Source organism: Lagenorhynchus albirostris, chromosome 1 (genome assembly GCF_949774975.1).
Source record: "Lagenorhynchus albirostris chromosome 1, mLagAlb1.1, whole genome shotgun sequence".
Classification (NCBI taxonomy): domain Eukaryota; kingdom Metazoa; phylum Chordata; class Mammalia; order Artiodactyla; family Delphinidae; genus Lagenorhynchus; species Lagenorhynchus albirostris.
In genome coordinates, this window is record NC_083095.1 from 124,111,677 (window position 1) to 124,123,908 (window position 12,232).

A 12,232-nucleotide genomic window follows, 5' to 3' on the forward strand; every position below is an offset into this window, starting at 1 on the left:
TCACCCACACATCTCCCCAGTTTGGTGCACCACGAACGGGCCTTAATCACGATGGCCTGTGTAGCATCTGAGCCTACAGGGGTATTTATGTCTACACTTGCTTAGGCAGTCAGTGTACACACCTGTGAGTCTGTGTGTGTGTGTGTGTGTGTGTGTGTGTGTGTGTGTGTGTGTGTGTGTCTCTCTCTCTCTCTCTCTCTCTCTCTCTGGGGGCACCTGTTTATCCATCTGTGTGGATTTGGGTATAAATCTGTGACTCCTTCCTCGTCCTCGTCCTTCCCTCCTGCTGTGTTCCCTCCCCAGACTACCTGTCCTGCCCTGGTGGGAACTGGGCGCACCAACAGCCACCACCATCCTAGCACCGTGGGGCTCTGGGTTAGCTCACATGCCTGCCTCCACCCTGCGCTGTCAGCTGAGGGAGCCAGGGGTCTGATTTTAGTCATGTCTAGATTCTCAGGGCTTAGGACCCTGCTGGTGCATAGATGGGCCCTCGATAAATGTTGTTTAATTGAAATGAGATGCTTGTGTGTACATGCTGGCTTCTACCATGGACAGAACCAAAAGGACTGGGCACCTTCCGTATGCTTTCTCTCTCATGCCAGGCAATTCACCAAATGTTTGCTGAGTGGGGGCCAACTCTGAGCCAGCCCTGGGCGTGGGCTCCAGGGACACACAGGAGCCTGTGACCTGCTCTCTGCTCTTGGGCAGCTCCAAGGCAGTGGCCACGCAGGGACACTCATGCTTGCATCTAGATGTGTTTATTTGTCCACTTATTTACTGTCTGTCTCCCTAAGTTAGACTAGAAACTTCATGAGGACAGGGACCTCATCTGTCTTGGTTGCCCCAGTATCCCTAGCTCAGTACCTGGCACAGAATAGAAGTATTCTATGAATGCTCTTGGACAAATGAGTGAGGGGCCCTGGTGGCCCGGGGTTCTGTGGCTCCCATCACACACAGGAAGCAGAATACTGTCTGGTCTAAGGAAGAGTCCCATGCTACCACACCAACTCTGAGCCTCCCTGGGGGCTCTTGTGCAAAGGGAAAGCCAGGCCAGATCCTGGTCTATGGTTCCATGCCCCATCCTGCCACCTCCTACCCAAACCCTGCCCGGCCAGGCTGAGGGTCAGAAGTACAGCTAGAAAATTACCCTGTTGGCCTCGAGTGCATCCACTCTGGAAGACAAGACCCTCCAAGCTGAATAGGATCTCAGAGATGATCAAATTCATTGCCTTCACGAGAAGGAGACTGAAAGTCAGAGTGAGCCCATGAGGCAGAACTGGGACTTATCTACCCTCTGCCCCCCAGCCCAGTGCCTGGCCCAGACCAGCCTTGAGTCCACGTGTGTTGATTTTTTCAGATTCTGGAAAAAAGGACAGGATGAGAACCCAGGGAAGTTGGGGAGTTTGTATTTGGCATCTCACATGTTTCAGATAGCCTAGCACCTCTGCTCACTCCCTCAGTTAAGGCCCTTTATTGAAGCTGTTCCCCAAGATCTCCACCCAGAATTCCTACACATCTTGCTGCTGGAAAACAGCTTTCTCTTCTGACTGACTGATGTTCATACTAGGTAACATACAGGCCTTGGTTTCCTTATCAATTATATGTGGCTGTTGAAATCAATCAGTCTCCCCAACTTTTCACCACCAAGAGCCCTTGTTGGTATCCTCCCTCTACAAAGCTCTCTCAGTTTGAGAGACACTGCTGTCACTGTGTGCTGGTGTCTAAACAGGTGCAATTTGGCCAGTGACCACATGCCATGTGATGCAGGTGGCAGCATCCTATCCACCAACCATGACCTAGAAATTCCTATGATATCACCTATAACCAATCAGGGCTTCTGATTAGCTCACGCTAACCTGGGAGATCACATAGAGTTAATTTAATTCTAATTAACAGCAGAAGAAAAACCTTGGTGTTTTAGTGAGATTTGTCACAGGTAATGGAAGACTGCCTGTAGGCTTTGTGAAATGTTCAAAACCACTCCTGGCAACCTACTGCAGCCTCTGCACGTGTCTAGCTGGGAACCACTGGCTGGATCATGTCTAAGGACCTTTTAGCTCTCTCTGAGCATCTTCTTGCATGCAGTAGGGGTCTTAACCTGAAGGAGTGAGGAGTGGTGGGAATGCAGGGCTGGGGTGGGGAGCCCTCCTGGAATCTAGAAGTCACACCATCTGGGTGGCCACCTATTCTGCTAATGTGTGGCCTGGGACTGGTCACACACCCATTCCTATCAGTGGGGGGACAGCTCCTTGTGCCAGAGCTGGAAAGGATGTTGGGAATCACTTGGTCTGGCTACCTTGTTTTACACGTGAGGAAACTGAGGCCAAGAGAGGGAAAGTGACTTGCCCAAGGTCACACAGCCAATGCTAGGCAGAGATGGGTCTGGAGCTCGAATCTTCTGGCTCCCATTTCAGCAGAGGATGCTAAGATCCCAGATGTGGTGAAACCCTGGGATAGCCTACGCTGCCCCTGCTCACTCACATCGACAGCACACTCACCACCTAAGCACAGAGCATCCAGAGGACATGGCCCTGACCTTGAGGAAGGGCCACCGGCCAGGTCCAGACACTTTGGCCCTTTCTCAGCACCTGGCAGTTGATACCTGGGTGTTTTTATATTGCTATCTATCCCCATTACACTTGCATAGCCCGCCTCCCTCCTCCAGCCCAGGAAAGGGAGCCCTCCACTTCCCACAGGGGCAGGTCCCCGAGGTTCCAGCTTCTGCGGAGGGAAGCCTGCCAGTCCTGCTCAGTGTCTCCATTCTGTGAATAGAGGATGGATGTGAACTCCTCCTCCCATCCAAAGGCCTGCTAATTATAGATGCAGCATAGGCTGTTAACATTTTGAACTTGATTTGAAAGAGCTACTGGCAGAACCCCTGGAGCTGGTCTCACTAAAGAGATGCAAATCTCCCCTCCACCTGCCTTCTTTTTTGTTTTTTTGTTTTTTTTTGCAGTACGAGGGCCTCTCACTGTTGTGGCCTCTGCCGTTGTGGAGCACAGTCTCCGGATGCACAGGCTCAGCGGCCATGGCTCACCGGCCCAGCCGCTCCGCAGCATGGGGGATCTTCCCAGACCGGGGCACGAACCCATGTCCCCTGCATCGGCAGGCGGACTCTCAACCACTGCGCCACCAGGGAAGCCCTCCACCTGCCTTCTTGCACAATGTGGCAACACAGGCCCAGACCCTGGTGGGTAGTGAGTTATATGTACTATTAAATGTGTTTCAAATGTTGTTTATTGAATTTTCTCCCCTGCAATATGCTGCTTTGTAGTTTGGCCCTGTTTGGGTTCCTTGTGTTGCTCATCCACTTTCCTTGCAATGGGCAGGAGATTAATGAGTATTTTTTGGAGTGAAAGAGGAGGAGGATGGAAAGTGGTTGACCCTCCCTCACACAAAAGGGGTAGGCAATTGTGCAAGTTTGTCTCAGGGTCCCCTTAAATATGTTCTGTGGGTAGAAGGCAGTGTAAACGGAGTGGACTGTGTTCTTTAGATCCAGGCTGAGGTAGCAGGCAGGCTCAGCAGGCCCGTGGGAACTCAGCAGAAAGGACTCCGGGACAGACAACCAGGGAAGTCGGCCTGGCCCCCATGTCTTCTTGCTGGAGGAGTAGGGATGGCTTAGGCGAGAAAGGGCCCTGGACCTGGGGTCACAGTACATGGGTTTAAGTGAGGCAAAGGTACTGGCTCACGGTGACCTGGCTTCATTCGTTCACCCATTCAACCCACAAACGCCTGTTGAGCATCTACCATAGGCCAGGTGCCGTGACAGGCCCTGGCCTCACTAACCATCACGCTAGACTAGGAGTGACCTAAGGTCCCCTTCAGCTCCTATATTCTTTAACTTTCCCCTGCCCGTCTACTTCCAGAGCAGGTTTCCCTGTTCCCTGTTCCTTTGTGACACTTTTCACAATTGTGATGAATTAAAACAAAATCAGCTCTCATTCACTAGATTGTAAGTTCCATGAGGGTAAGGACTGGGTCTCTTTTCCTCAGCCCTACGGCCCTGGCCCTAGCATGGTGCCTCGACCACAGTCAGTGCTCAGTGCCTATGGGTCGAATTAATTCAGTCATTCAGGGAATGTTTTTGAAACACTACTATGTGTCTGATACTGTGATAGGCCAGGGGATACTCCGTGAGCGGAACAGAGCTTGTCCCTACTCTCATGGAGTTTACCCTCCAGTGGCGGGAGTGGGGTGAGGCACAAGATGAGGCTGTGGCATGAAAGGGCTCAGGCTGGGCCTCTCCCTACTTCCAGATGCTCTGCAGTGGCCTCCCCAGTCCTCTGGTGGCTCCTCTTCCCCTCTTCTCCCGTGCTGTGCCTAGAGTTTCAGGGCCACCAACGCAAGCTGAGTTAGGTGCCCAATGGCGCTTCAATGCCAGAAGTACACATGTGGAATGTGCTTCACTGTCTACAGAGCCCCTTGTCAGGCAAGCGTCTGCTCTTTGCCAAGCAGAGAGCCAGCCCTGGGCTGCTACACTCCCCCTGCCTACCCTTCTTGGTCACCGCCACTCCCAGCTCTGAGGGCTTAGGCAGTGGGAGCCTCATTTGTGATTTCCCAGGGAGAAAGAGTGACACGCGGTCCACGAGGCAAAGAGAGAACAGCTTGGACTGCATGCCAGCCACAGAGGCCTCTCCAGTGCAGAGCAAACCTCACTGGACCTAATTAGTGTGTCACTGATAAAGCAGCAACTGACAGTGGATGCACGTTGGGGAAGAGAAACTCTGCATAAGGCATGAGGAACAGAGGGCCAGAGAGATGAGAGGGAGAGAGGGACGGAGGCCACTTGTCACATCCATTCCCATCCCTGCTTCCCTGTGCCAAGGGGGTAATGCTCAGGGCCTGTGCGGCTGACTCATTCTGCCTGGCTCCCCTCGAGGACAGGTGGAGAAGGGCTGAAGGTTAGGCCTGGAAGCCCTAAGTCTGTCCAACATGAGTAGGCTGTCAGTGACCTGAGGCTGCTCTGTACAGTTGTGCAGGCTGTGCACTGCACAACTCTAGAGGTGCCACTCATATGGCAGTCACTACAGCTTGTGTATATATTACATCAGTTTTTTGGCAGATGTCAGTAGAATGTCTTGAGAAAGGGGTGTTTTTTCCTAATTTGCACAAATATGCTATATAAATTTGACCCCCTCAAGAGGTCTCCCTAGAGGAGCTCAGACACCTCCTAATAGTTCCCAAACAGATACCAAGACATTTCAGGAAGACCTGAGACACAGTGAATGTGGCCAAAAAAGGACATTTGGGATCAAGTTCAGGCCTTGTTCACTTAGCTAGTAAACTAAGCTGGTAAACCAAGCTGGGGTCCTCCTGGAGACTTCGATGGTAAAACCAAGTTTCTTTTCTCCTCTGTGTTGATGCCCTTGTCCCATCTGTAGCCCCTTTCTCTTCTCCAACCACTCCCTCCCCTGAGAGCCTCTCCTGAGCTCCAAGAAGGCATCACAGGCTAATAAGGGCTTATTGAACACTCTTGAGAGGTATCTGTATCTTATCAGGAGGCTCTCAAGTCTAAACTCCCTGGAAATGTTCTTGCATGCTGGGTACATGCATAGTGGGCAGTCCCTGGAGAAGGGGGAGCAGGTGTGGGCAAGACTCTGGTCCTTACTGTTGTCCACACCCCTTCACCCCAACAGACAGGGCTGACCCTTGGCTTAGGACAGACTGACGCATCCCCAGTGCTGGAGATAGGAGGAAGGAGACTCAGATTTTTAACTGCCCCCTTGGTGCTAGCCTGTGCCCGGCACTTTTTGTTCCTTGTCTCCTTTTGTTCTTATAACAGCTCTGCAGGGAAGGAATGACTTATCTAGAGAGAGAACCATCCTGGAGAGAGGCCAAAGCGAGGCTGGAGGGGTCAACTTGCCCTGAGTCACACTGTGGGAAAGGGGCCAACTGACTCCACAGTCCACTCTCTCCTCTAGACCTGGCTGCCTTGACTGCAGACAGGGCAGCAGTGACAGGGACCCCAATGTCCTGAGCACCTAATATATACCAGGCCCTGTAGTCAGTGCTTTTCCACACATTTGATGTTAAACATATGCTGACAGTGGAGGCGGGAATGGCTAATAGGGGCTTTTGGAGGGAACTCTTAGGGGGCATTTGTATCTTATGTTACGAGGCTCCTGAAGTCCAAGGGCCTTTAAGACTTGAAAGAATAAAGCTAATGTGGAATAACAGGTAGTGGGAGCGAGTGTTAGCCTGGGGATTGTGCCAACATCCATCAAATACTGTATATCCTCTGGAAGATATAAAAAAAGCTGGTTACAGTGACGGTGATGGTGATGCTGCCGCTGCTGGTGCTAATGATGCCTGGGGATGCTCGCAACATCGCACACACAGGCCGGCCTCAGCTCTCAGTTAAGGGAAGGGAGCTTCCCGTGACAGCTTCACTCTCCCGCTTCTGCTCCCCCAGCACTGGGCCCTGTCAAGTGCTCTGGCAGCTCCTGAGTACCTGGGAGGTGGGGATGATTCTGGCCACAGAGGATCAGGACATCTCTCGCAGGCCTTCTGGGTCCTACTCCCTTAGCAGACAGAACGAGGCTTCCCTGCAGAGCCTGGGCTGGAAGCTTCGGGACTTTCTGGGCAAACACTGACAGCATATGGCCTCAATCACTCTGCATTAGGTTTCATGATTTCCCCAGTGGTTTTAAAAAGTGCCGAAGAACAGTGGCTCTAAAGTGCTGGGAAATCCCACACGGGGAGGGTCTTCACGAGCATTTAGAGGAGTGTGAGGGTAGAACATGGACGGGGCGGCAGCGCAAGATGAGACTGGAGCGTGGGAAGGGCGCAGGTGGGCCGCCTCCCTACTTCCAGATGTTTTGCAGGCTGTTTTTGGTGAGCCTGTGTGTGTGTGTGCAAGGAGTGGTACCCACTCCTGATGTATGTCATGTGAGTAATACACGTGGGCCCTATGTATACCAGATGTACAAATGTTTGGCCTGCGTGGAAGAGCAGGTTAGGGATAGGATTTTGGCTTTTGCTGTCCCAGTGTCTTGGTTTGAATGGTAGCTTATAGGCCACCCCCAACCCCCGCCAGCCCACTGCCCCATGCACGGTCTATGCAGCGTATGACTTTGGTGTGAGTGTGTCAGTGGTGTGACAGCTGTGGGGTAAGCTTAGCATCTGCATGTCAGACATTGGGCTGGTCACAGAGCCTCAAGGGGGAATTTGACCACAGTGGCTTTGCGTGTGGCGTGCATGGCAAGGACACGTTGGGTCCACTTTGTGGGGTTGGATATATGGGGTGTGTGTGTACTGCAGAACCCAGCTCCTTTGGGGTGGTGGCTGGGAGGTGTGGGCCCAGGGCGGTGGCCTGCAGAGCCAGAGGCTGACTATGTCGACAGTGATAATGTCCCAAGTGGGAACCAGATTGTGGGGGACAGAGGGCCCTGCAGGGGCTGATGGGGGGTGTTGACTAGAGTCCAAGCAAAATGTGGCACATTCATGACTTAGGGGACGCTTCTAAAGGACCTGGGAATTTGTTCAGTGAGATTTACTGATCATTCTCTGTGCAGGCCGGGGAGTGGACTGGGGTTAGGAGGATGGCAGGATGGGGAAAAGGGACAAATCAGAAAGACCTGCCCTCCAGTAGCTTTCTGTCTAGTAGGACAGAATCATCCACAGTGTGCCACCAGAGGGGGTGTGCAGTGTCCTATGGATAGGTTGTGTCCCATAGGAAGAAAGCAAGTAGGCTTTATGAGGAGATGGCAACTGAGCTGATCCTGTGTGGATGCACAGGCAGAATTTGGCCAGGAGGAGAGAGAGCAAGGGCATTCCAGGGAAAGGACAGACTGAACCAAGGTAAAGAGGAGACACTGTACATGGGAGGGTGGGTGTGTCTCCAGGTTAAGGCAATCCATCTGGATTTTCCAGAGCACCACGGCTGAAGGGTAGCAGTGGGACAGGAGCCTGAAGGTCAGACTGGCCCAGCCAGGAAGGCTTCAAACTTTACCCTAAAGACAAAGGCAGGTGCTTGCTTCAGGCAGCACACATACTAAAAGTGGAATGATACAGAGAGGATTAGCATAGCCCCTCTGCAAGGAGGACACGCAAATTCGTGAAGTGTTCCATATTTATCTATATACAGAAAGCCCTAAAGGCTCCACACAAAAACTACTAGAACTGATAAACGAATTTAGCAAGGTAGCAGGATACAAGTTTAACATACAGAAATTGGTTGCATTTCTTTACACTAACTATGAAATATCAGGAAGGGAATGTAAACTAACAATCCCTTTTAAAATCGCATCAAAAAATAAAATACTTAGGAATAAACTTCACTAGGAGGTGAAAGACATATGCTGAGAACTACAAAACATTAATAAAGGAAATTGAAGATGATTCAAAGAAATGGAAAGATATCCCATGTTCTTGGATTGGAAGAATTAATATTGTTAAAATGGCCATACTACCCCAAGCAGTCTACAGATTTAATGCGACCCCTATCAAAATACCCATTACACTTTTTACAGAACTAGAACAAATAAGTCTAAAATTTATATGGAACCATAAAAGACACAGAATTGCCAAAGCAATCTTGAGGAAAAAAACAAAGCAGGAGGCTTAACCCTCCCAGACTATAGACAATACTACAAAGTTACAGTAATCAAAACAGTGTGGTATTGGCACAAAAACAGACATATGGCTCAATGGAATAGAATACAGAGCCCAGAAATGAACCCATACACCTATGGACAATAAATCTTTGACAAAGGAGGCAAGAATATACAATGAGGACAATGGACAGCCACATGTAAATCAATGAAATTAGAACACACCCTCACACCATACATAAAAATAAACTCAAAATGGCTTAAAGACTTAAATATAAGACATCATAAAACTCCTAGAAGAGAACATAGGCAAAACACTCTCTGACATAAATTGTACAAATGTTTTCTTAGGTCAGTCTACCAAGGCAATAGAAATAAAAGCAGAAATAAACAAATGGGACCTCATTGAGCTTATAAGCTTTTGCATAGCAAAGGAAACTATAACAAAACAAAAAGACAACCTACAGACTTGGAGAAAATATTTGCAAATGATGCAACTGACAGGGCTTAATTTCCAAAACATACAAACAGCTAATACAATTCAATAACAATAAAAACAACAAAAACCAACCCAATCAAAAAATGGGCAGAAGACCTAAACAGACATTTCTCCAAAGATGGCCAATAGGCACATGAAAAGATGATCATCATTGCTAATTATTACAGAAATGCAAATCAAAACTACAATGAGGTACCACCCCACACTGGTCAGAATGGCTATCATTAAAAAGTCTACAAATAGGGCTTCCCTGGTGGTGCAGTGGTTGAGAGTCTGCCTGCCCATGCAGGGGACACGGGTTTGTGCCCCAGTCCGGGAAGATCCCACATGCCACGGAGCAGCTGGGCCCGTAAGCCATGGCCACTGAGCCTGCGCGTCCGGGGCCTGTGCTCCGCAACGGGAGAGGCCACAACAGTGAGAGGCCCGCGTCACACACACACATATACACACACACACACACACACACACACACACACACACAAAGTCTACAAATAATAAATGGTGGAGAGGGTGTGGAGAAAAGGGAACCCTCTTACACTGTTGGTGGGAATGTAAATTGGTGTAGCCACTATGGAGAACAGTATGGTGGTTCCTCAAAAAATTAAAGAGTTGCCATGTGACCCAGCAGTTCCACTCCTGGTCATATACCCAGACAAAACTATAATTTGAAAAGATACATGCACCCCTATGTTCATAGAAGCACTATTTACAATAGTCAAGACACGGAAACAACCTAAATGTCCATCAACAGATGAATGGATAAAGAAGATGTGGTACATACATACAATGGAATATCACTCAGCCATTAAAAAGAATGAAATAATGCCATTTGCAGCAACATCGTTGGACCTAGAGATTATCATACTAAGTGAAGTGAGTCAGAAAGAGAAAGACAAATACCATATATCACTTACAAGTGGAATCTAAAGTATGACACCAATGAACTTATCTATGACACAAACAGACTTGCAGACATAAAGAACAGACTTGCGGTTGCCAAGGGAGCGGGGAGTGGGGCAAGGATGGATTGGGAGTTTGGGATTAGCAGATGCAGACTGGTATATATAGGATGGATAAACAACAAGGTCCTACTGTAAAGCACAGGGAACTATATTCAATATTCTCTGATAAGCCATAATGGAAAAGAATATGAAAAAGAATATATATATATGTATAAGTGACTCATTTTGCTGTTCAGCAGAAATTAACACAACATTGTAAATCAACTATACTTCAATAAAATTAAAAAAAAAAGACAAAGGCAGGTCCCCGAGAGCAGGCAAGTGACTCTGTGTTTCAGCCTATTTTAGGAACCCCCTGCCCTGAAGGCAGGCACCTGGGTCACTCTTTTCTGTTTGAGAGAGGTTGCGAGTCCAGACTCAGGCAAATCCAGTGGCTTATCGATTGTGGAATCATTAAAAAAAAAAGTTATAGAATGAATGCAAAGAAAGGCCAGAAGTTGAAACCTGAGAGGCTTTTACTGCGGAACAAAAAGAAATGTAGGAGGGAGACTTCCCTAGTAGCACAGTGGTTAAGAATCCACCTGCCAGTGCAGGGGACACGGGTTCGATCCCTGGTCCAGGAAGATCTCACATGCCGCGGAGTGGCTAAGCCCGTGCGCCACAACTACAGAGCCTGCGCTCTAGAGCCCACGCACTGCAACTACTGAGCCCAGGTGCTGCAACTACTGAAGCCCACGCGCCTAGAGCCCGTGCTCCGCAACGAGAGAAGCCACTGCAATGAGAAGCCCACGCACCGCAATGAAGAGTAGCCCCCATTCGCCTCAACTAGAGAAAGCCCTCGCGCAGCAATGAAGACCCAACACAGCCAAAAATAAGTTAAAAAAAAACCACGAAAGAAATGGAGGTGGGAAAGGCTGCCTCTACTGTCCACACTGTCCATCCTTCCCATCCCCCAACTCTATAAATTACTCAAGTCTTTTAAAGCTGGTTTCCTCTGGGCCCGGAGGTGGCTCAGACAAGTTCTCATAGAATGCATCACTATACATGATATGGGCCTGGGATGTGCTCTCCATTAAAGAACCTGAGGCCTCGGGGGGCAGGTTTGAAGGCAGCTCAGTTCAGACCTCCCAGCAGGAAGGGATGAGGTGGCTGAAGGCCTGGGTCAAAGCCTGTCTGGGGTTGCAGGCCTGGGGGAAAAGAGGGGAGCAAGCCCTCAGAGGGAGATGGGGCAGGAGGGGTTTGTCCTGGCAGCATTTGCCTGGGGAGGGGCTCAGCCTCCGGTTTGAGAGAGGGGAAGGCTGAGATGCTCAGAGTTGTGTAACCTTGACACGACTGTGTCCTTGTGTGTAAAATGGCACTGGCGACATCTAACCGTGATACAGATGGGTGTCATGGTGATGACTGGGTGCTCTATCCACACCACCACCTGGGAAACTGACACTTTCCCTCAGCTCCCAGACAGATGTCTGGTTGCCCTATAGTTTGACACCACTTCCTAATTCAGCTCTCACGGTTGGAGCACCCCTTTGGCCGTGCTTAAGGTTTCATTTTGGTGGGGGGCCACGAGGCTCACTCTGGGTTTGCCCACAGAAGGGGCAGGTCAGTGGGCTCTGGGACTTGACTACTGGGTTCAGGTCCTGGCTCTGACACTTATGGGACCTTGGGCAACTTCTTCCTTTTCAGCATTATTGGGGTAGAATTCACAAACTCTGTGCAAGTTATTAACCTCTCTGTGTCTCCGTTTCCCTATCTCCAAAACCGGGGATTATAATAGTACTTTCTTCCAAGGGTAGGGGTGACGATTAAATAAATTATTACATGTAATGTTCTTAGAACAGTGTCTGGCCCAGAGGAATTGCTATAAATGCTTTAGGCATTTTGATTATTTCCCGCGGCCGAATTTGAGCCCAAGCCCACTGCAGACGGAAGAAAAGAAATTTAAGATTTACCCACTCTGTGCCAGTCTGGCAGTGTACCCTGTTTCATCCTTATACCATCCTAGGAGGAACTCCACGTGCGAGGTGAGCACAGTGGGGCTCAAGAGGTGATCCTGCTGGCGAGCATGTCACCCCGCTGGCGAGCGGCAGAGCTGAGATTCAAACTCAGGTTTCCTGACTCAAACCTCATGCTCTTCCCCCTCTGCCAGCAGCCTCCACTGAACCATGGGGAGTGATGGGAACCAGCATCTGCTGAACACCTACTGCATGCTGGGTCCCTAA

General features: G+C 49.7%; 1 protein-coding gene and 1 non-coding gene across 3 annotated transcripts in view; one reads left to right on the plus strand and one right to left on the minus strand.

The window, feature by feature from the left end:
- Positions 1-12,232, minus strand: part of MEGF11 (multiple EGF like domains 11) — a 237,112-nt gene that overhangs the window by 36,428 nt on the left and 188,452 nt on the right. The gene's annotated exons all lie outside the window — the stretch shown is intronic.
- LOC132504524 (U6 spliceosomal RNA) lies at positions 7,969-8,076 on the plus strand. Its single transcript, XR_009534928.1, has one exon. It is a non-coding gene; the product is annotated as a U6 spliceosomal RNA (small nuclear RNA).